The sequence below is a fragment of the Rhagoletis zephyria genome, unplaced genomic scaffold (assembly GCF_001687245.7).
Source record: "Rhagoletis zephyria isolate East Lansing unplaced genomic scaffold, Rhagoletis_zephyria_1.1 Rzeph_scaffold_00122, whole genome shotgun sequence".
In the NCBI taxonomy this organism is placed as follows: Eukaryota; Metazoa; Arthropoda; class Insecta; order Diptera; family Tephritidae; genus Rhagoletis; species Rhagoletis zephyria.
In genome coordinates this window covers 58,802-81,630 of record NW_016157206.1, presented here as the reverse complement: position 1 = coordinate 81,630, position 22,829 = coordinate 58,802, and the positions used below count along the sequence as shown (strand labels likewise).

Genomic DNA, 22,829 nt, shown 5'->3' with positions numbered 1-22,829 from the left:
AAAAATGATAGAAATGATAGCTATTTTGGAAACCACCATATTTCCTCATCAGACTTCTTTCAGTAGAATTCGAACCGACGATCCCACTGACTCATCCAATTGCCTAAATACGCACTGTGCTGAGGTCGTCTTGTAAATTATATATATTGAATATATATTGAATATGAATTGTTATAAGGCCATAAAATAACAAAAACAAGTAAATAAAAAAAAATAAAATAAAAATATATTTTGCTATTCCTATTGATATTTTATGTCCAAAATTAGTTAGTTACAAGTTAGTTACATCAAATGCAGAGGAAACCAACCTTGACTACATCTAATGCAGAGGCAAACCACCTTTAACTATTTCGCGGCCATCTTCATAGAAATATAGTTAGATTTTATCAAAGAAAATATACAGATAATAAGTGACTTTTAGCCCCTTCCTATTCAACTTCAAGTTAGCTTATAGTTAGATTCATTTCTTGCAGGGTATGTACTACATACTAAGATACTACACATATTCATGTATATATATATGTACATACTCGTATGTTCATATTCGTCTGTGGAGACTGACCTGGCTATTGATGTTGTATTGCTGCATTCTGTGAATGCATTTGTAATGGTCAGAATAGATACTTGGGTTGTTTGCCTAAATATTTGTACTTACATTTTAGAAAATTTTGCTCTTAGTTTGCTACGATTTATGCTTTGCGCTATACTTGTAGTAATTCGTTGAGCTGTGACACTTAGGGCCAGTTTTTCAGTGTCAGTTTAAACTAAGATTAAGTAAACTGAGTTGAAATTGAACAGCTGGCTGACATTTGATTGGCTGATCTTAGTTTAAAGCCGCCAGATCGGGCGTTTAGTTTAAACTTAGTTTAAATCATGGCCGTGCACTGAAAAACTAGCCCTTAAAAGGCAAATGCAAATGCTAGCGTGTAGATACTTTCTAAATATGTACATATATGTATATGTATGTATGTATGTATGCATGAATCTACACATGCTACATGAGGAGCCTTACGTAGGCTTCACGGTAAAATAGTGCAATAACCCAGAAAATGCCGCAAAACAGCTTATACCAAAGTGAATTAGCGTTTGTTGCCAAAATATTGCAAGTATTTACTTACATAAATTTATACATACAGTCATGTGAAAAATAATGCCAGTTTCGGTTATTTTTCTTTTGTTTGTTTAATGTTTATTATTATTTTTTGTATAAGAATGCAGCTCACTATCCAACAAAAACCATATAAGTGCAAATTTCGAATTTTTGAGAAAAATTCTACAAAATTTTACAATAGCAAACTACTACTAATAAACTACTAATAACTTTAAGTTTTCAAAAATGAAATAGATTTTTTTGTACCGCCAACCAAATTTGAAAAATCCGAGTGTTTCGTACCGGTTATCAAATTTTGAGAGAAGCGGAGTGATCACGCCCATTTCTTTTATCATGGTTATTTCAAAAATTAAATAGCTTTTTTTTGTACCGGTTACTAACTTCGAAAAATCCGAAATTCGGCTGCCGTTTACAATTTTTTAAAAAGCCGCGACTTACCCAGCGATTTTTAAACTAAAAAAATATTATATCTTGCATAAAGATTTCTCTTTATATCAGCTAGGAAGTATTGAAATATCGCAGTTACATTTATTTTTTAAATACATACTATAATATGGGAAATGATTTTGGTTATGAACTAATTTTAAAATTTTCCAATACTTTTCATAGTAATACTATGAACCATATGTTTACCAATGTTATGAAGAGATTCGTTGAATCATTTTTGAGATTTAAGGAATCCATTAATAGTGGGAGTGGCGAATAACCAATTTTTAGTGCTTTGATATAAATAAACCTTACGAAAATTTGTTTAATAAATTGTTAAATCCGGTTTTGCTCTTTACTCATTTATAAAATGGGCGGGACCACTCCGCTTTTCACGAAATTGGTAACCGGTCCTTAGAAGCCGGGTTTTCGAAAATTGGTAGCCTTTACGAAAAAACCGATTTCATTTTTGAAATCACCGTGAAATAGTCCGTGTAGAAGTTAAGTTTCAACAAATTACGACCACTTCTTGCATATTTCTACATTTGTCTATTTGTGCGTCAGTGCCAGTAGCAAAGATGCGGTAAGTCTCAATAGTTTTTAATTAACTAAAAATATTTCCTGTCAAATTGAAAGATACAAACAACATTATCTTATTTCGATAAACATTTTTATCCTGTGTGGAATTTTTTCCACTTTAAGTGCTCTATTGACTGTACTACATAGATGTATTATTTTTCACATGACTATGTGCATGTATGACAGTAGCAACATTTTGACAGAAAAGTGAATGTCCGCATTACATCTACCTATCAGTATACAACAACCCAGCCGGCATTAAAAATATTTGCAAATACGGTTTGCCTGCGCATAGCTATTGCATAAGGCGTCGTTAATTAATTGTAGAAATACCAAAATATGGATATACAATTGAAAGGTAATATATACATATTTTTTGAAATTTATTGTTATTTCAAAATACATACAAACATTGTTTGCCTCATGTCCGAACTATTTTAGGATTTCTCAACGAAATGAACGCCGAATTTTTAGATCTCATAGCTTATGAAAATGGTCTGCTCCGATTTACAAACATTTGAGCCTAAATTTACATCTAAAGCAGGAACGCCTAACAGTATGGAAAATGAATTAATTTTTTGTGGCAAAGTCCAATATCTCGAGAACAAACAGCAAATAAATGTAATATGATTATAAAGCTTTTGAGAATACCTCGACCTCAAAATTGCCTTCAAAAAGAGTGGGGGTTAAATTTTCTGCTTTTAAGACCTGGGGGCCAATTCCTGTTCTGTGAACACGTGAAGTTAAAAACATTTTTCATCACTTCATATAAAATTACGATTCTTTTTTTTGTAAATAGATTAATTTGCCAAAAGTTTTTCACTGTGAAAACTTTTGTCAGAAAGTTTTGTGGCTGTGAAAAGGAAGAGTTAGGCGTTTTTCTCAAAACCATAATCTTGTGATAAAGGATATCATTGTCTTAAACTCACAATAATTTATTTACTAAATAATTACGTGCTAGATGTTATTGGAATAGCATTTAATGATCGGGAATCGCTTAAAATGATATAACGAAACGATAAAGTGAAGGAATTAAATTTTCACTGACATTACACTTTCATGATGGGATTGTTTAAATAATATCGATCTTGATAACAATAACATTATCGATAATAATGACATCGATCAATACAACTAGACACACAATCATATCGATAGTGATTATCGATATACATAGTTGTTGTTATGCACATACATATACATTTTTATCGCTAAGGTTATCGCTATCGATGTAACTTTATTTATCGATAGCTTTGGCTCTATCGATATACATAGATAAATAAAATTACTTTGACAAAGTTAGCTATTGCGATAAATTTATCGATAGCAGCAACGATAATAGTCGATAAAATGATACAAAATCATTTCTATAATTTTAATGAATAAACTCTGAGGTTAATGCGCTGCGCTTTTTAAAAATTAGGTCCCTTTAATTCCAAGAAGTCATCTGCTTGAGTTAAATTCATAAATAAATGGGTATTAGGAGTTATCTAAAAGCTAAAAAGTTCTCCGGTTCCAAAAATTAGACAAGTAATGACCTTTTATTAAAGAAACAAGGCGGAGTAACAATAATTTTAAAGCTACTTAACTGCCAAATTTGAGTTAACTCTCCACCGTTCCTTAAACTTTTCAGCTACGAGTTATGTGTTCAGAACTTTTAATTGTTTAAGGTTTATTTGCTAGCGTTATATTAGCTTAGTCCAAGAAATATGAATCTTTGAGAAACTTATTCATGAAGTTTTACTGACAAGTTCACCACCCTACTTCAAAAAAAAAGAACTCACATGTATATTTGATAACCACAAGAAATATCACATCAAGACATCCTATTTTTGAATGAAAGCAAATAGGTACGGATAGCTAAGAAAAGAATATTGACTCACTCTAGGCAAAATCAAAATATCCTGTACCAAACTTAGGCTTCTTAAACCTAGACTAAGACAAAAAAGGATATCAAGAATCTACGTGATTTATTAAGCAGTTGATCTACTATGTGTAAGGCCGAGTTGTTAACAAGCCTCTGGATATTCCAGAGCAATGAATTCGCCGTCAAGATGTCAAAGAGAATGTTCTTCAACTATTTGTTCGTTTTGTGTTATGCGTTTGTGACACTTGCGAGAATATGTTGTATTTTGGATCACATCAGTGTGATTATCTACTATCGGAATGTCGTTGAAAAGTTTAGTAGGTAAGTTGAGGGCATCTTGGGCATTCGAAGACCTTTAGTATTTTTGTTGCTGCTATATCTTAACCACTATATTAACCACATAACTCTGGGTTAAACGTTTAACCCTAGGTATTCACAAAACAATGGAGTTTGGGAAACTTGAAGATATTCAATATAAAACATAACAAACCATCATGCATGGAGGGCGTTTTTGTGGTGCGGTTTGAAATCCATATTACCGCTTGGTAGGACCCACGTTCGAAATTGCCAGGAAATTTGCACATTAAACTAAAAAAAAAAGTTGCGTATTAAAGCGCCGAAAAGCCGTAGGGGCCTCCGTATATATAACGATAAAAAACTATTTTGAAACCACTTGGCGCTCGAAATCGGCTTAAAATTGTAGGCCCTTACGTCAAGGACGACACACGCCACAAATTTTTTTATTTTTAAGTTTTCGGCCAAGCTTCGAATCCAAATCTGTGTTGTGGAGGCACTTAAAACTTTATGCGGACTCCGAGCGCCAAATGGTTGTAATGAGAAACTTTTTCAGGGCATAAATGCACTTGTTGGTTGGCCATTACCAGCTGAAGGGCGGTCGTTATTAGAAAAAAACGCTTTCTATAATTATCGAATGTTGCTCGAACCAGGGATCGAACCCGGTTCCTACCAAGTGTGACTATATTAAGCAATAAGTCACAAATTTGAGTAGACGCTTAGCCAAACAATACGCCAAAATTTTAGTATCACATAATTTTTTTTTATGTAGGACATAGAACAAGATTCCTGGTACTCGTTTAAAGTAAAAACGTATCGATCTTTTAATTAAGAGACATGCAAAAACCACGCCTAAGGAGAAAAAATATCTGGTTTAAATAATAAAATACTTAAATAAACCGTTTTTTAAGCCGAAAGTAATTTCCCATTACTTAAAGATTTTTTTTTTACTCACAAATTTAATGTCTTTCATTACCATCAACCAGAGTTCGTGCAAAAAAAAACAACTTAAATAAAGTTGACGCACCCGAACTCCACAACAACTTTGACACCAATATGTATTTGCTTATTGCCAGATGGATGGCAAAAACAAAGAAAGATTTCTGTGATGCCGTTGAACTTTGACAGCTCTTTAGCATAAATTTGGCAAGCATTCAAGAGCACAGCAGCAGTAATAGCAGTCGAAAAGGAAAAACAACAACCATACCAACAAAAATGAAAGAAGTGGCGGTGAAAGTGCGCTGCTGCGAGCAGAGTTACCAACACAATGTTTATTGGGTATTCATTGCTTTAATTAAACTTGCATGAAGCTGACAACAATGATAGGGAGAAACTACAACAGACATACTGATCAGCATCATCATCACCATGGGCATTATGAGCAAGTGTCATTAGCAGCTGCCATCATTTACAACGGGATGAAGTTGAAGTTGTTGCAACAACAAAAACGTCATCAACGTCGCCATCACCATTAGCATGCGCATTAACAAAGCCAGTCCAGCAGCCAGCCAGCCATCGGCGGCGTCACCAAAATCAAAAAAAAAATGAATAACTATTGCCCCCGCACGCCTACTTCATTGCAATTTCTCTCCGCCGCCTGCCTGCTGGCGCTCTCCCCACTGCTCCACTCAATAGCGCCAACTTTCTGCGCTTAAATTTTGCACGCTTCAAGATTTCACACTGTCTGCATTTCTTTGCCGCCGCGTGCCGCTTGTGTGTCCGCCTGTCCGCCTGCCGCCTGCCTGTATATTTTCTTTCTTCAACTTCATCAGAGCGTCGATTGTGACCACAAGCATATGTATCTTTTACAGCTTGCCAGCATGTGAGCTGGCTAAAAGCACCATACAAACAACAATATGTGTGTACTAACAAATAAGGTGCTTCAACACTCAGACAGCTCGAAGCGGCCAACCAACTAACTAAACCAGCAGTCAACCAATCAAATCGCATCGTAGTGAAATTTTTGTTGAAACGCTTGCAATTTGTTGCTGTTGCTGCTATTGTAAATGTTTAATGTTGTTATGCTTTGTGCAAATGTTGTTGTAACTAGTCTTGTAATTGTAGTTAGCCATTAAAAACTTACAACATTTACCTCCTCTATGTTCACCTAACTGTGGCATACCAACCATATTTTGTATTCATTCATTCATTCACTCATTTCTTGGTGCGATTTACTCACAACTTTTGTAGCAACTCCCAGTGTAACTCCAATGCCAAAGTGGCAATATCTTCGAGTTTCCATTGTAGACGAATTGCTTTACACAAAACGCTAAGCCACACTACACTATTCATGGTGTTTCAACAATTGTTTGTTTGTATGTATGTATGTATGTGCTGGCTGAGCGTGGAAAATTGAAATAGTGTTGGCTGCCACTTGGGAGGGAAAATGGGTGGAGCTTAGATTTTTCATGTGTTGCATGCGAGATTTCCTTCAATAGATTTGTATAAATTAATAAAATTGTATTATTTCACGCTAGCACCGAATAAATTATCGTCCTAATCTACAATTGCGCAGAATATTTTGAGATATGCACATAATTTTTTATTAAAACTAGAAGGAATGGGTATAGCTAAATAGTTTATAACCTAAACTATAGGTTGAAGACGAAGCAAATAAAGATCGAAAGGTCTAAGTGACTGAGCAAGAGCTTGAGAAGAAAAGGTAGTTAACAAATTGTCTCAGAACCTGGTTTGGTTGTTGCAAATATGGAAACAAACATCCAGAACGCATTTGCGTTATGAATGAGGACATTTGCAATTCGCTCGAATAAGTATTAAAACCTGTGGTGTGTTTAACGAAGAAGGATTCAGATCCATGTACAGTGGAGCATACGAGAAAAAAGTTCGCCGTACACCGCTGAGTCTACATAAAGTATTTTTGCAAGGCAAATCAGGTCAGATGTCAAAGTACGATATATTCACCTGACTCTTACAGAGTTCAATGCCTTCAAGTAGCCAGTTCTAGTACTTACCACTTCAACGTACCACCCTAATGTCAGTAAATTAAGGCCCGCTAAAAATCTTTAAAATTTTGCTTATGAAGTATTCGTATTCTACAAAAAATGTTGCCTTCTCATCGCCCTTTTCTTATTGTTTGTGCGTAGAGGAATTCGGCATTAGATTTATATTTTTGACGAACGTATTTTTTTCGTCATATTTTCGGCATTTACGGTGGGATCTCAAAGCATGATATATTGATGTTCTTATCGAAAATAAATTTTTTTGCCATCCTTTTTTACCATTTTCGTCCCATCTTCAGCATTAACTGTCGAAGCAAAAATTGTGATATGTCCTTGTTTCAAGGAGACAATTTTTTACCCAAATTTCATTGAACTCAAGTACCCCGTTCAAGTACTTATGCACCAGATCTCAGTTAACCGCACCAGATGGCAATTAACGTGTCACCTTAAGGTCAGTAAATTTAAGCTCATCAAAAATTATTAAATTTTTGCTAAGAAAGTATTTTGATTATTACAGTAGAACTATTCAAAAAAAAATTAATTGTTTTGTCAAATGTAGGTGTTACCGAAAAATGCTATACGCCAACTCTAGGTTTGGCTAAAAAATATTTTGTTTCGAAATTGCCTTGCGAAAAGACCTTAGAGTCAGGGGTGTATGAATAGCTTTTTTGCTTGTAAGGTGGCACGGTCTAATATACATACATCGAGTCTCTCCAATCTAGGAAAAACATTAAAAATTGGATAAGGGACTTCTTCATTCTGATGTTGTGATGATAAACTGGATGAATTTTATTGGCAATCCCCACCACTTAACCCTTGTAAATATATTGTCAGACCTATTTAAACGATTCCAGCACATTGATATTTTTAGATATTTTTAGTTAGCGATTGCAATTGTGTTTTCTTGGGCGCTCTGTTAATGAAAATGTCACTGGTCTTTTAGAAATTAAATAGCGTTTTAGGGTTGATGATCTTCTTGAGTATAAGCTACCATACAACTGCTCTACCTAGGACGATGGATCTCAGATGTGTATAAAATTTGTGCTACGATCGGGAATATTTCGATCAGTCGAAAGATTTTTAATATACATAGAATAATTTTGCTTCCGAAACTCACATTACTACTTCGAAGGGCTCGGTTTGAAACTAAAGAAAATAAATCTTTAAATGATTCCATGGTTAGGAAATTTTGTCACCACTTGTTTGGCGAATCTACCGAACCGATTTCAAAACCAAAAATACCATTGGAAAGGTATTTTTTCCTATATAGTTTCCTGTAGAGTTTGAGTAGTTTAAGTTGAGTAGCGTTAGTTAAAAAGTTACCGAAATTTCCCGTATCATCGAAGGTTATAGTTATCGAAATTTATCGAGTTATCCATGCTAATAGAGTGTGCACAACGTATCGACTTATTCAAATTGCTCAATGTTTATTGAGTTGTCGAAATTTGCAGATACAGAAAATTGGTAGTCGAAATCAACGGTCTCGATGACGAGCTTTAAAAATTTGTGTAATTATCGAAATTTGTCAAGTCAATGAAATTTATCAAGTTACCGATATTTATTGAATTATCACTATTTATAGAGCTAACGACATTTATCGAGTTATCGTAATGAATCGTGTTCTTTAAACTTATAGAGTTATCGATATTTAATGATTTAGTGAAATTTGTCGATATATCGTATCCAAATGCTTCGATTTGCAAAATAAGTCGAAATTTCAAGGTTATATGTATGGGTTTATTGAGTGCTGAATTTTATCGTAATACCAGAGTGTAACGAGTTATCGAAATTTGTCGACAGCTGTTGAAAAAAATGGAGCCATCAAAATTAACCGATTTATCGAAATTTGTAGATGTGTCCAAAGGTTATAAAGCTATCGATTTATATAGAGATATATACATTTTTGAGTTATCGAAATTTGTTGAGCTCTCGAAACGCAAAGTTATCGATATTTGTCGTAAATTATCGAAATTAGTCGATTTTTCGAATTTTGTTGAGTTATCGGATTTTAGTGTTTTTTAAATTCATTGAATTAACGATATGTATCAAATTATCGAACTTTATCTACAAACTGGAATGAATCAGGTCAATTCCAAGTCCTGCCAAAGTCCTCTAAAGACCTTCAAAGATATAAAAAATTGTGGTCACGTTTTGGTTCCGTAGAAGGAGATATTCCGGTAAGTAATTTTATACCGCTGTAAGGGCCTTAAAAACCTCCTAGTAATATTAATTTTACTTCATTTGGCACCATAGTTTGAATGGACGAAGAAAGTAGTCCATAAATCGTAGTTAACAATTTTAATAATGTCAACGCCATTTAAGAACAGAGTTGATACTTTGATCTCTTCAGTTCACATATGTGCGTACATACATACACATGCCGCATAAAAGGTTACATACACCTAAGTAAAAATCCAAAAGGTCGCACAAAATCCCTCTATTAAGATGACTTTGAAGCTTCAAAAATTGTACATACATAAAGAAGATGAAATAATTCATGTATATACATATCGTCGTTTAAAGTACAAAACCGCGTATCTTCATTCCTGCAAAACCACGTAAGTGACATTTGCTACCCAAAAATTGAATTTGCTCACTCAAGCTCTTGGCTCAATCCTTATCCGTTCAGAAATGCGATTGCTTTATAAAGAAGAGAACCATTTTGAAATATGAGTGTTTCTTACTCTCTAGTAAATAGTTTATGCAACCTGACATACGCGGTTTTGTATTTTGTTGATACGCGGTTTTGTACTTTAAACGACGAAATGTATGTAGTACATACATACATATCAAGAATCAACCAAAACGCTCTGTCGATAAGAAGCAGTCAAGCTTGAAGGGAAAAAGTAGAATAGCGCATCAATAGAGTAGATAAATTTGCAAAACAAAAATTACTTTTGCAAAAAATGTTTCCAATAGCGAGATGGATAGCCAAAAAGGTTGAAGTTATTACACATGTTCTATGTGTATAAGTTTGTAAGACCGGGTTTGTGCTTGAGTGGTGTTGGATCAGCTATTGTAGACGGATTTGACAAACATGCATGTGTAGATCACAATGATACAAGTATATGTATGTGGCTATATCCTTATGTGCAGATATAAAAATTTTACATAAACGCCTATGTGAGTTTGAATGTACATATGTCAGGAGCGGATTCAGGGGGAGCCGGGGGGTTTGGGTGTGACAAAACAGGCGAAGATCGATTGAACGGGCTTGCGTTGCCGAGACGTGGAAGGTACGAACGAAAATGTTACCGACATTATGTAAAAAGAAAAAACAGGAAGATTGGATATAATGTTATAGCATAAAACATTGTTAAATATTGTGACAAAAATCATTACACTAATAGTTGTGAAAAATTCATTTAATAAAAATACAAATCAATATGAGGTTCATAAATATTTAGGAAAGGGGCGAAGGGGGGTTTCCCGAAATAATTTTCAGGATCCGCCCCTGACATATGTCGTTTGGCCTGTATTTATGTATTTCTGTATGTGTTTTTTGCGCTAATGAATGCGCGCAAATGACTAGCGCAAATTACAACAAACTTGAGCGCCACAAAAATGGCAAAAATAAATGTGCAAAAATCGCAAACAATGAAAAGGCAGAAACATATACATACATATATACCAAAATAAATACATACATACATACATAAATTCATTTTTACATGCCAAAGTGTACATAAGTATCTGCATATAAAATAATTTTCGCCATAAAACTGAAATGAGTCATGAACTCTTCAAAAGGCATAATGCTAACGCGAATGCGTTGCGAATTGCGCTAACGCATCGCAACGGTGGTGGCTGACAATTGGCGGTAAGCGGACGGGCGCGCACTCATACACACTTTTATACAAATGTATTGTTAATCAAAATTTGTTTGTATTGGTGCCAGCCGCGCTACAGTGCCGCTCCAACGCTTCTCGGGCGTACTAAGTACAAAAAAACTTGGAGCGCGGTGCGTTTTGTGAGGAAGATGTGGTAGCAAAATTCGCGAAAGTTTGCACAAACAAAAATTATTTGCCTTTTTTTTGTTGTTTGCTATCTTTTATTTCTTTATTCTTTGTCTTTGATTTGTGGTTTTTTTGATGACTTAATTTATTTTTAATTTTTTGTACACATTTTTTGTTACCTCCAGCTGTTCGTTAGCTTGTATTCCCCTTGTTTTCGGCAATTACTTTGCGTTTTATCCCCAGCCATTTTTAGCTCTGAGATTTTCTTCTGTACCGCTTTATATCTTCTTCCAGAAAAGTTTTAATAATAATATTGTTGTTTTTAATTTTTGTAGTCATTGTATCCACCGTAGGTTTGCTGTTGATTGTTGGTCTTCGACACGAGCTTAGTTAATTCAAGTGGATTTTGGCTCACTGGACTTCAAACTTGAGATCAGAAATCAAAGACTTTCTCGGTGTTTCTGTCTAACCTCAAAAATCTACCATAAATGTACCACAGGAGTAAGATTTTTGCAGCTAGAAAGAAAAACTAAATATTTTTTAATTCTGTTTCTAGACACTTCAGCGAGGCTATTGTTAGCAGTATAAGTAAGCTTCTAATTGTTTTTATGAAACTGATGTTTGAAATTTATTTATCTACTTGTATATAGTACATTAGGGTGGTTAAAAGGAAAGTAAAGAAATGAAGAGAAACAAAATTTTCCAGTCGAAAAATATTGATTTTCAAGAATCCCATACCATTTCTACGAAAACTTGTTTTTTCACTATATAAAATACATGGACAACTTGAGCGCTTTAAGCGACCTTTAAATATTTTTTAATTTCAAAATAAAAAGATTTGGGCTATATTTTTTCGGTATAGAACAATTTATGGGGTGAGAGCATAAAAACGAAAATCTTGTCTAGATATGTATGTATTCAAATCTCCCCAGTCCCGAAGATTTGATTTCATTTAAGCCGTAACTTGGCTGAGATAAGCACTTTCTGCATGTATTTCAAAGCGAAAAATTGTGATTTAGTTCTATATGAGAACAAAATATAATGTCAAGAACATTCCCACAAAAGAGCCAAATGGGAACAAAACTACTCGGGTAAGCGGCCGCCATATGGATATATGAAGAATCAGTTGAAACGGTTTGTATTAATGAGTCTTTTACCTGTAGGGAAACGCTCTAGTGCCGAACTGGTTCGGTTCTAGGGAATTTAGAGAAACGACTAGTATGCGTCGACGAAGTTTCAGTTACCACCCGCTGAATCCCTTTTTGATAGTCCCGAACCAGTTTTAAATTCGACACCTTAGATCTAGATATCTAATGTAAAGTTATTGTATTCTTTGGGACTTATTTTAATATCTGTGCCTATTTTGGACTTGGCAAATTCGCATATAAATATCGACGCCTCCAAACCATACCAAGCTAAAAGCAGAAACAGACGGCCGTGTTGATCCGGACCAATTCGGGGGAATTACTGCGGTTGATCCGGATTAAGTCCGAGTTAATCCGGATCAACGCCGCCCTCTGTTTGAGCTTTAAGTCTCCTTACACTTAATCAGACTTAGCAAGCGGTATGTTGCTTTAAAAAAGTAAAATAAAATAGTTTTGCGAAAGGACTAAAGTTTGCTACTTTTGAGCTAGGGAGGATCTAGTTACTACATAAGACCGCCCCGAAATATAGCGTCCCCGATAATAAGATGCTAATAACCAGTGTTGGGAGTTTAAGGTACTAAAAACTTGAAAAAAAAAACGCAAAATGAGCTCTGAAAAAAGGAAACAAAGACAACATTATTTTCTAATTTTGTTATGTATGTACTTCCTTTATATACAATGTTCATGTCCAATTAAATATATAAAAAAAATACATACAGTAGTCAAAAAATTATAGCCTAACCACTTTTTGCCAAGTTTGAATGTATTATTTTTGTTTTTATTTAGTTTTGGTTATTTTTTTTTATAAAAATATAGTTCATTCTTTAAAAAAAAAAACGCGAAAAACCAAGTTTACAACTTTGTGCAATATAAAAAAACTTCAACAAACCTTCGATAAATTTCGAGGTTTTTTTTTTAAATTCTGAAAAATCAACCGTAATTTTTGGCATTTGAAATGTGTACTTTATTCTACTAGAATTCAATGGGCTACAAAACCGCATACTCAGAAAAAATTAACAAACTCGAAATTTTTACAAAAATTTCTTGAATTTGTATACATATTTTTTTTTGTTTAATTGGGATAGGATTTGCACAAAATTTTGGCAAATACCCAATCGTGTAACACTGCCTTTAAACTTGTATTTATACGGATGTTGTTAAGGAATGAACTATAAAAAGACTAACCAAAATTAAATAATAACAAGAATAATATTTTAACACTAGGTCATTGTCAAAATTCGGTGCAGCTATAATTTTTTCGACTACTGTACATAAGTTGACTATGATTACTTGGCCGTGCTATCATAGTAGCACAATGCCACTAATATTTGACTTAAAAATTTCAACGCTATTTATGTAAAATATTTTATTTTTATCAGTATTTTTCTTCTAATAAACTATGTTGAAACAAAAGTGAAAATTAAAAACTATTTTTTCAGAATCACCCCCCGAAAAAATTCCTACGGCTACGACTCTGATTGCCCCATATAAGCCTAGTTGCTTTTTGGCGATAAAGAACTAATACTGAACTAGAAGTTTCATTCACTAGTTCGGGTTTGCTTTGTAGGGTTCCTAGAGGGTGTGGATATACATATATGTATATAAACACCTAAACATTCATGCTCGTGTATGTTATTTATATTCTATTTCGTTAACTACTTTTATTTATAGACAATATCTGCACATTGAGTAAGTACGAGAATACCTACATACATATATTAAATTGCAAAAAAAACGCGAATGTATGTACATAGATTCATGTATACTATACAATCACAATATTTGATTTATTTATTTTTGTCTCTGGTATCTCACTTTTCGCGTGCATTAGTGGGGTGCCACATTCGGTTGTCTGTAAATACATACATCAGCACATACTTCCCGAGTACATAGGTACTCGTACATTGTACAATTAGTGATCGGTTTAATTTACATATCTGCGAGATACAATTCGAATTCGCATTCGTGCTCGTTCTTTTACTTACCCAACGCGCTTACTTAGCAAATTTATGTATGTATGTATGTATGTGCAAATGTATGTATATGTCATTCTGCAACTAAGCCTCAGCCTTAGCCTCCTCCCTAGACCGGATTTGTCTCCATCAGCACCCATTCAATTGTCAGTTTGGTTGTCATTCATAGCTCGCCGCAATTTTTACGTATAATTAACTAAATTGGCAGTCAACTCGCACTACGCATGGAGTACAATTTTTTTTTCATTTGCGAATATTTCTTTCTTTTTTATTATATATGTATATATTCTTAAATGCCGTTTTATAAATTTGGTGCTGTGTTTCTCTTAATGATTGCTCTTCATAGTTTATCGACTTAACGTCAAAACGTCTTCTCTAAGAAAATGCCCAAATTCTTAAATTTTTCACCTGTTGGGTTCGAATTGTTAAAGATGTGAATTATCATGTATTAGGTTCTGAAAGGCAAAGCTTGCAACTAAAGTTTTTTTTTTTTTAATTTTCAGTTTAAAATGTTTTTAATTTTAGGTTATTCATTGAAGTATAACTTCTGTAAATATTTTTAATCGCTTTTTAAGTTGAGTACATGTTTTACCACACCTATGTATGTACTTGCATTGACATGTAAATATAAATGTAAGTATATACGTATTAATTTGTGCTATGCCTTATGCTTTTGCCTCATTAATGTCACGCTGATTTATGGTTTGAAATTTTTTTCTGCGGCTGCACGTTTGACCACATGCCTTGTCGGTTTTTTAGACGGCTGCGTTGTTTTTTTTTTCAATTTTAATTAAACGCGAAAGTGACGTGTAAGATCCCAATTTCTTTTCTAATTAGTATAAATTTTGTATATTATTTTTTTCTTACACAGCTTATTGCTCATAAATACTCACCACAATTAAAGAAGGTGTCTGCTTTATTCCGTTATCTTCTGTGGTGTTCCAGATATTGATCTGATATTTGTGATGCCGAAGATAGAATGTGCTGTTTTTATTTAGATTATCTGAAAGAGAGGAGAGAGAAATTGAACTTATTAAGTTAAAGAAATTGATTATCAATAAATCTAAGAAAATCTAATTGTAAAATATTACAATTTTTTAAACAATAAATTTTTTAATTTTTTTGATATTTTTGTATTTTATAATAGTTATTGAGATATATATAAAAAAAATAAAATTGCAAAACAGCGGAAAATGTAAAATTAAAAAATTTGATTTTTTGTCTTCCCTTGGCAGAACTTCATTCTATGATAAAAGAAAAACTCTGGCCAAAATTCATCTAAATCAAAAATGGTCCTAACTAACAGAAATTTCCAAATTGAGGAACCAGTTTTATTAGGCAAACAACAATTGATAACACCGTGCGACAAAAGCAAAAAAAAATAAAATTCTAAACACATGAAGCAATCAATATACTCACGAAACTATGGACCAGTTTTTCTCTCTAACGTTAACATTTTTTAAAGGACTTCGTAGTTTCAAAGATATGCCTAATTCCAAGAATTATTTAAAAAATTCATTCCAATGTAGGAAAACAGTATGGGTGCCAAATGAAAAAGAAAGTTCTTTATAATTAAATTAAATTTTTTTTACTATATTTGGCCCATAGTTTCGCGAATATATAAAGTTTTCTGTGTGTAAAATTTACTGTCGCGCGGTGTAAATAATAGACAACTTTGTTAAAAAAATATGAAAAAATAAGGGAACAAAATTTTGAAAAAACCGCATACATAAAAACTTAGAAAAAAAATACACTGTGATTAGCGAAAATGCAGATATTTTTTTTTATAATTTCAACTAAAAACTTTTTTGAAAAATATTTTAAAACAAGTCATTTTTAGCAAAAAAAACGACTTAAACAAATATATATATTTATGTTTATGTTTCATGATCCAATGATTGGCTCTAAACTAGATTAGTATGGGACTACCTCTGAGACACTACCATTTCGATGCCAAAATAATTATCGAAATCGGTTGACGTGGTCCAAAGTTATGCCGTAGGTAACATACATAAAAAAAATAAAAAATAAAAAAATATTCCGAAGAACTGATAACCTCCTCCTTTTTTTGAAGTCGGTTGAAAATTAATAGAAGATCTCATCTGCGCACATATTGGCCAATTCAAATTTTTGGACAGATTTGGTTTGTAAATTATTCTATCTCCCGCTTCTGGATAAACGCGATTACATGGAAACTTTTTTTCATATAATATGTAGTAAAATGGTTATTTTCGGGTTCATTACATTGAAAAAATAGTTTGAACGAATTTGCGTATATAATGCCTTCTAAAGCCTGCTTAGCAATCGGCAGAGAACCCTTAACCCACTTAAACAAGCTTTACTTACAAGAGGGTCAAACGATTGAGTAAAGACATCTATATCTGAATGCCCACTCATTATCCCAATCCAATCTATCTGAGTTTTATTTACCAAGATAAAGTCGGCCATGTCAGTTGAAATAAACACATTTGGCCACAAAAGGAACTCTCTGGCTTTTAAGCAACGAAGAAACACATTGTGCGTACACGTTGCTTTTTAGGTATTAATACAAAGGACATCAAATAAAGAAGAGAGTGTCAAAAAATGCACTACCACACCCCTTCGGTTGCAGTTAATGCTCTCACAAAAATACAATAACAACAATTTAAATTAAATCGCTTTGTACCGAAGAAAAAACGAGCAGACACACCCACTTGCACACGTCTTGAGTCCTTGCACTCCTTTGCAGCTCTTACAAACATACAACGGGAGAAGAAAAAGACTTTTGTAGGTATACTTGGCGAAAAAGTGCCACTGAGCAGTCACAACAAGCGAATGAGTACTTAAAGCTAAAACACAAAAAAAAATTGTAATCAATGTAAAATTTAGCTCAGAAGAGAGAATAAAAAAATGTTATTTGTAGGGGTTTTGCTGAATGGGCCAGGATAAAAGGAAGTGGTATTGGACTAGGTTGAATGGTAAAGGGTGTGACAATAATTGCACCTAGAAATTCTAGGTAGAAAGTGCTGAGCAAACATGTGTGTAGTTTTAACATTACATTCGGTTATAGCTAGCTTTATTAAAGCTTTTAAGTAGAGTTGGAGTCGTTTGCCACCTTTTTGCAAGGTTCATTGAAGATACAGCAATCGCTCACTTTTCACGAACATTTATAAACATTCGAGGGTTTTTTTTTTGCATTTTTCTAAACAAAGAAAACTTTTGGATTTTATTTCTTAACAAAGAAAGTGTATATAACAACAGCAAGTCAAAACACAAAGACAAAGCCAACCACGAAACAGTAACACTAGTCCGTCTAACAACAATTTAAGTCTACAATTTATGTATGTAGACTCTATATGACTTTCAATACCCTTGCAAATGACTCGTGCCTAGCCATTCTGATTGATGCGGTTTGTGTTTGTGGTTTATGGTTGAAAGCCTCTATCTTCTTGAAATCTCGAAATTAACACAGTTGGGTATGTGAAAGAGAAAACCGAACGACTGCTGACTTCTGATAGAAGATTGACTAATTTTAGTAAGCTCCATTTTCAAGAAGATTTCACATATGAGCAAATCTCATGAGTTGTTTTTTGCCTCTCTCGCCGGAGAAAAAAAGCTAAAGCATTATTCCAATCAATGGAGTTCTTGAAACAAGTAAAATAAAAAATAAATCAAGTATTTGCACAATTTTAGCCTTAAAACGCTTATTTGGGCGAAAAAGTACGGAAATTGTTCATTTTTTCATTGTCACTCGAAAAAATCATAAAAGTTTTTTTAATAACTTTGGAAAGTTTTCAAATAGAATGTTCACATGTTAGAGTAAATGGACCTTGGCATCAAACACAACATATCTGTGGAGTTTCAAGAGTGTGCCAACAATTTAAAAAATGGCATCGTTCACTATATATCTGTCGCAGCTATTTTGTAATTTTTGAAATTGTATGACTCTTTAATATTAATAATTTTATGTACTTGAAAATGTTAAAATTAAACAATGAAAATGATAATGAAACGAACGAATCTAGTTTATCACAAAAAAAAAATTACATTGACTAAAATATGACAATGATTTGAGAAACTAAAATTCCATTTTTACAATTTTTATTAGCAATTCATTATAGAATTGTTATGTACATGAACAAAGTAATATGCGTGTATGTGCACAAGGAATACTGTGTGAAAATTTTCCACGCCAATATTTAATTACTTTTAAATAATATTACCTATATGTTAAGGCGTGCGAGTAAACGTGTTAAGTGACTGCGTATGATAATACGGGGCGTATACGTTACAAACGCAACTACAGGTATACATACATATGTATGAGCATGTGTGGTTATTTTTCTTTTATTAGTATATCTTTTTGAAATTTTCTTTTAAATACAATTTCGCGTTGGAATCTTGTACTTTATACAAAAATGAAGATAATGCATTTTTTTTTTGATGATGGTGAGAGCAAGAATCGAAACATGGAGCTACCGATCGGCCGTACCCACCACTGAGCACTCGGTTACGGCGGCAAGAGCACTAACTTAAATCAAAAAGAAATGCAGCAAAAATTCAATAAATGCATTAAAAAAAGTTCAAACAATTTCGATAACTTTTCGCCGTTTTTTGTTTTTTATTTCAAAGGAAGGGGTTTCTTCAAGCTGACATTTTTCGAATAACTCGAAAACACGGTTTGAAAAATAAAATTAAATAATCGAACACCACTCGATACCATTGAAGTCTAAACAAAAAGAAAAGAATTACTTCAAAAACTTCCACAAGCCGTGTCAAGGTTAAGTTGTAGAAGCTGCCTTTTTTCTGCTCGTTCATGGAAGTATGTATAATAGCAATTACTAAGTGAAAATCTTATTTTCTTTACGCGCTTAAATCTGATAAACAATCGAAAAAGTTTGCGTTAAGATAATTTCCACCGGAGTCTCACCAAGACCGAACAATAGCATAGAAATTTCTCGACGCTTATGCTTTTTTGTCCCTAAAGAAAATTCAATATTAATGACTATATTTGCTCTCTGGAAAGCCTATTTTTCTGCCATGCTTTCCTTCGGATAATAATCAGGAATGATACCCACAACCGTCCTGAGCGGAGAGTTTTAAGCCAAAGTCTATAAGATGAGCCGCTAGATAGTAGTTATTTATAGCAGAACTTAGCTTGGAAACAGAGCTTTATTGAAATTCCCGACTCGTATACACCACTTTTTATCAATCCAGTTTTGATTTGTCTGTAGGGCAAAGTGTGCTGAAGCCCATTCGTTCCTGGCGATAATCGTATAAGTTGAGATTGTCTAGTTCATGCACTTTAAATTAACAGTGAAGATTTCATTTAATTTAATTTCATTTCATTTATTAATCATTGTACATGCATTAGTACAGTAAGATTAAGAAATCATTTTATAGTACATATACTCACCAGAATATGTTTCCATACAGAAAGTTTTTTTAATATTTACAACGTTTTTCGAAATACATTTTTTTCGTTAATTTTTAATAGAAATATAGTTCATTCTGTTCATATATATATATTTCATTTTTAGAAAATTTAGGAAACTCGACGAATTTTCACCAAACAACTTCAACTTAAAAAAAAATTTATATTTTTTTTGAGTATGCAGTTTTGTAGTTCGCTCAATTTTAGTATAATCAAGTGAAATTTTTTCTTACTAACGCTCTTCGGTATTTTTTCCCATACAAAAAACAAAACCATACATATGTAGTCATAAGTGGGCGGTGCCACGCCCATTATCCAAAAATTATGCATAATCTCATTTATTGCTAAAAAATTATTGCAGACATCAATTTGGAGTAAAGTAACTTCGGCAGTTACCGATTTTTCGAAGTTTTCGTATTTCTGTAAATTACCGATATATTCGAGGTGGGTGTGGTTATCGTTCGATTTCAAATTATTTAAAAAGTTTCTTAGCTTCACGCGACCCAATATTCGTATGGGTTTGTGAAGTGGCTAGGAAGATAATGTATTTCGTCATAAGTGGGCGGTGCCACGCCCATTCAAAAAATTTCATAATTATCTTATTTTGGGCCAAAATTCGTCTTCACATTCCAAATTTCCGTGCAACAAGCATTATTCGAGAATAACGTTATATGGAAGGTGGGCGTGGTTATCGTCCGATTTCGCCCAATTTCAATAGTAACGCTCACTTTTCGTCCGAGCTATCGTGTACACGGACAGACTGAGCATTTTGGTATTAATATGTCTATATCTATTTCGATTCCTGTAAGCTGCACTCGGTTATAAAAACTGTGGAGGAACCATTGCGCTCCAGGAAACTCCATAAAAATTAAAATAGTTTCAGCTTTCGAGTTTTATGTATATCTTTGTTAAATATAAAAAAAAATTATAAATATAAAGTAATGTTTCCAAACCCAAAAACGATTCTTAGAATTCTATCACAATTAAGCTTCAATTACCAATTAATTCCACTTCAACTACTCATGTAACACCGCATAAGTGCTGCCAAATTGCTCAAGCACATCCTGCTGCCCAATAACAACAACATGAACTCATCAGCAAGCACATCCTTAACATCGCCTATGCCAACACTGGATTACGTTCAGAAACACTTTTACTATCTCCAATAAGCAGCGCCTACTCAAACACAATGCCGCCGTCGCCGCCAGACGTTCTAGACATGTTGTTATTATTGCTTTTTAATTTTATTTTAATTTTCGCACCGGCAAAACAATTTTAATTTTTTGATCTATTTGCCAAGAAAAATCGACGCTGCCAACGTTGCGTTATGCTATTTTATTCATATGCACAAATACATATGTATGTATCTAGATATAGCATGCACATATGCATGTATGTAGATTAGATATTGTATCTACATATTTCAAAAAGTAGTTGTTGTTGCTTGAATTGTTGTTGCTCGCTGGTTGACTGCCTCAAACATAGCATAGTACTTGGGTTTTTGCCTTTTTTCCGGTCGCGCTGTTGTTTTGAATTTTCACGTTTTCTGCTTTAACCCCACCGAACCACAGGTCGTACCGTTGTTTTTGCAGTGGCATATCGCTGCGCCTCGGCCATCGCTATTTCGCTGGCGGATAGATATTATGTATATATGTATATTTTCTACAAATACATTTTCTTTTTTTGTCAAAAGTCGCAACCCCTTCCGGCACAGTGAGGATACATTCTTAGTGTAGGCGAATTAATAGATACGACGAACGGAATGCACACAAACACACTCACTCGCTATGTTGAAACAGCAGCAGCAGCAAAAAAAAAATGGATTAAACAAAAATACCGAAAACAAATATTGCAAATTTTCACTCGTTTTATTTTTCGTTTTCTTTTTATTTCACTTGCGTTTTGAAAATGTTTTATTTTTTTTTTGTGTGCTAATTCTGCAGTGTTTTCATTTTTTTATTACTGAAAATATTTTTTAGGCGTTTTTCTCCTTTTTGGAAAAAATGTTCTGACTTTCGCTTGAATTGCAATTCGCAGCCGTCGGCTGAGACCACAAAGAGTAATAAATCCAAAAAAATCAACGAGCCGCCGAACGACCCACCGAAAGTTGTGTTGCTGCGAAATGCGGCGAAACGGCGCGCTGAATTGCTGTGTGTGCTGCTGAGCACAAAAACGACCAAACGACCACGACAACGATGATGGGGGACAGACAGCAGCGCAGCGACACAACGAATAATTCAACCAACAAACGAATGAATGTTCAATACAATAACAGATAGCATACAAACAACAAAACAGGCGCAACAACAACAACAACAAATGGCCACACACACACACAAGCGCATGCCATACACACACCTAACACTAAAGCCGCAATTGACTCAAATCTCTGAAAAAAACTGACAAAGCTGCACAGAAACATACAATCAGTGCTCGGGAAAGCTCATAAATACATACATATGTACTAGGGATGTTAATTTTTGCGATCCCGGCATTTTCGAGACCACGTTCATACAATCCCGCGATCCCGGGATCCCGGGATTTAGATGTTAGATTATTTTCCAACAACTTAACATGAAAAAATTGCATCAATATAGATTGAGAAGCTGTCCTTCCATAACCTGCTTTATTATTTAAGTCTAAAACTATTTCATTAGTAACAAAACAAAAGTCAGTAATTAAATGTATACGCATTTAACAATACTTTAGCGTGTGCATATGTACATATATGATAAAGTAACTTAAGGCAAGTCGAAAAAAGCTCGATGAAAAAAAAGAAATTGACACAACATATCGCACACCGTCTTCAAAAGAGTCACAACTCAAAATTTGGCATTTTTGGAAATTATACGCTAAAATGTACACAGAGCTGGAGCAAATTTTTGCTATAATTTGTTAAAAAAGAACCTAAGGTAAAGTCGTCTTTTACCATATGATTAGCATGCGCAACGAAATAGTTTTTCGCATTTTCTGACGAACGCATTGTTTTGAGTTGTGACTCTTTTGAAGACGGTGTGCGATATGTATTGTGTAGCTGAAAGAAGTTCAAAATTTGTCCAAAAATTATAAAAATGCAAAAAAAAGCTAATATCAAACTTATTGCTC

At 33.7% G+C, this 22,829-nt stretch overlaps 1 protein-coding gene across 2 annotated transcripts in view; it reads right to left on the bottom strand.

Annotated features, from left to right (window-relative positions):
• Positions 1-22,829, bottom strand: part of jim (zinc finger protein jim) — an 80,591-nt gene that overhangs the window by 21,845 nt on the left and 35,917 nt on the right. For both annotated transcript variants that reach the window (XM_017635441.1, XM_017635449.1), the window contains exon 2: positions 15,205-15,314. The gene's annotated coding sequence lies outside the window, so the exon portion shown is untranslated. The remainder of the gene's footprint in view (positions 1-15,204; positions 15,315-22,829) is intronic.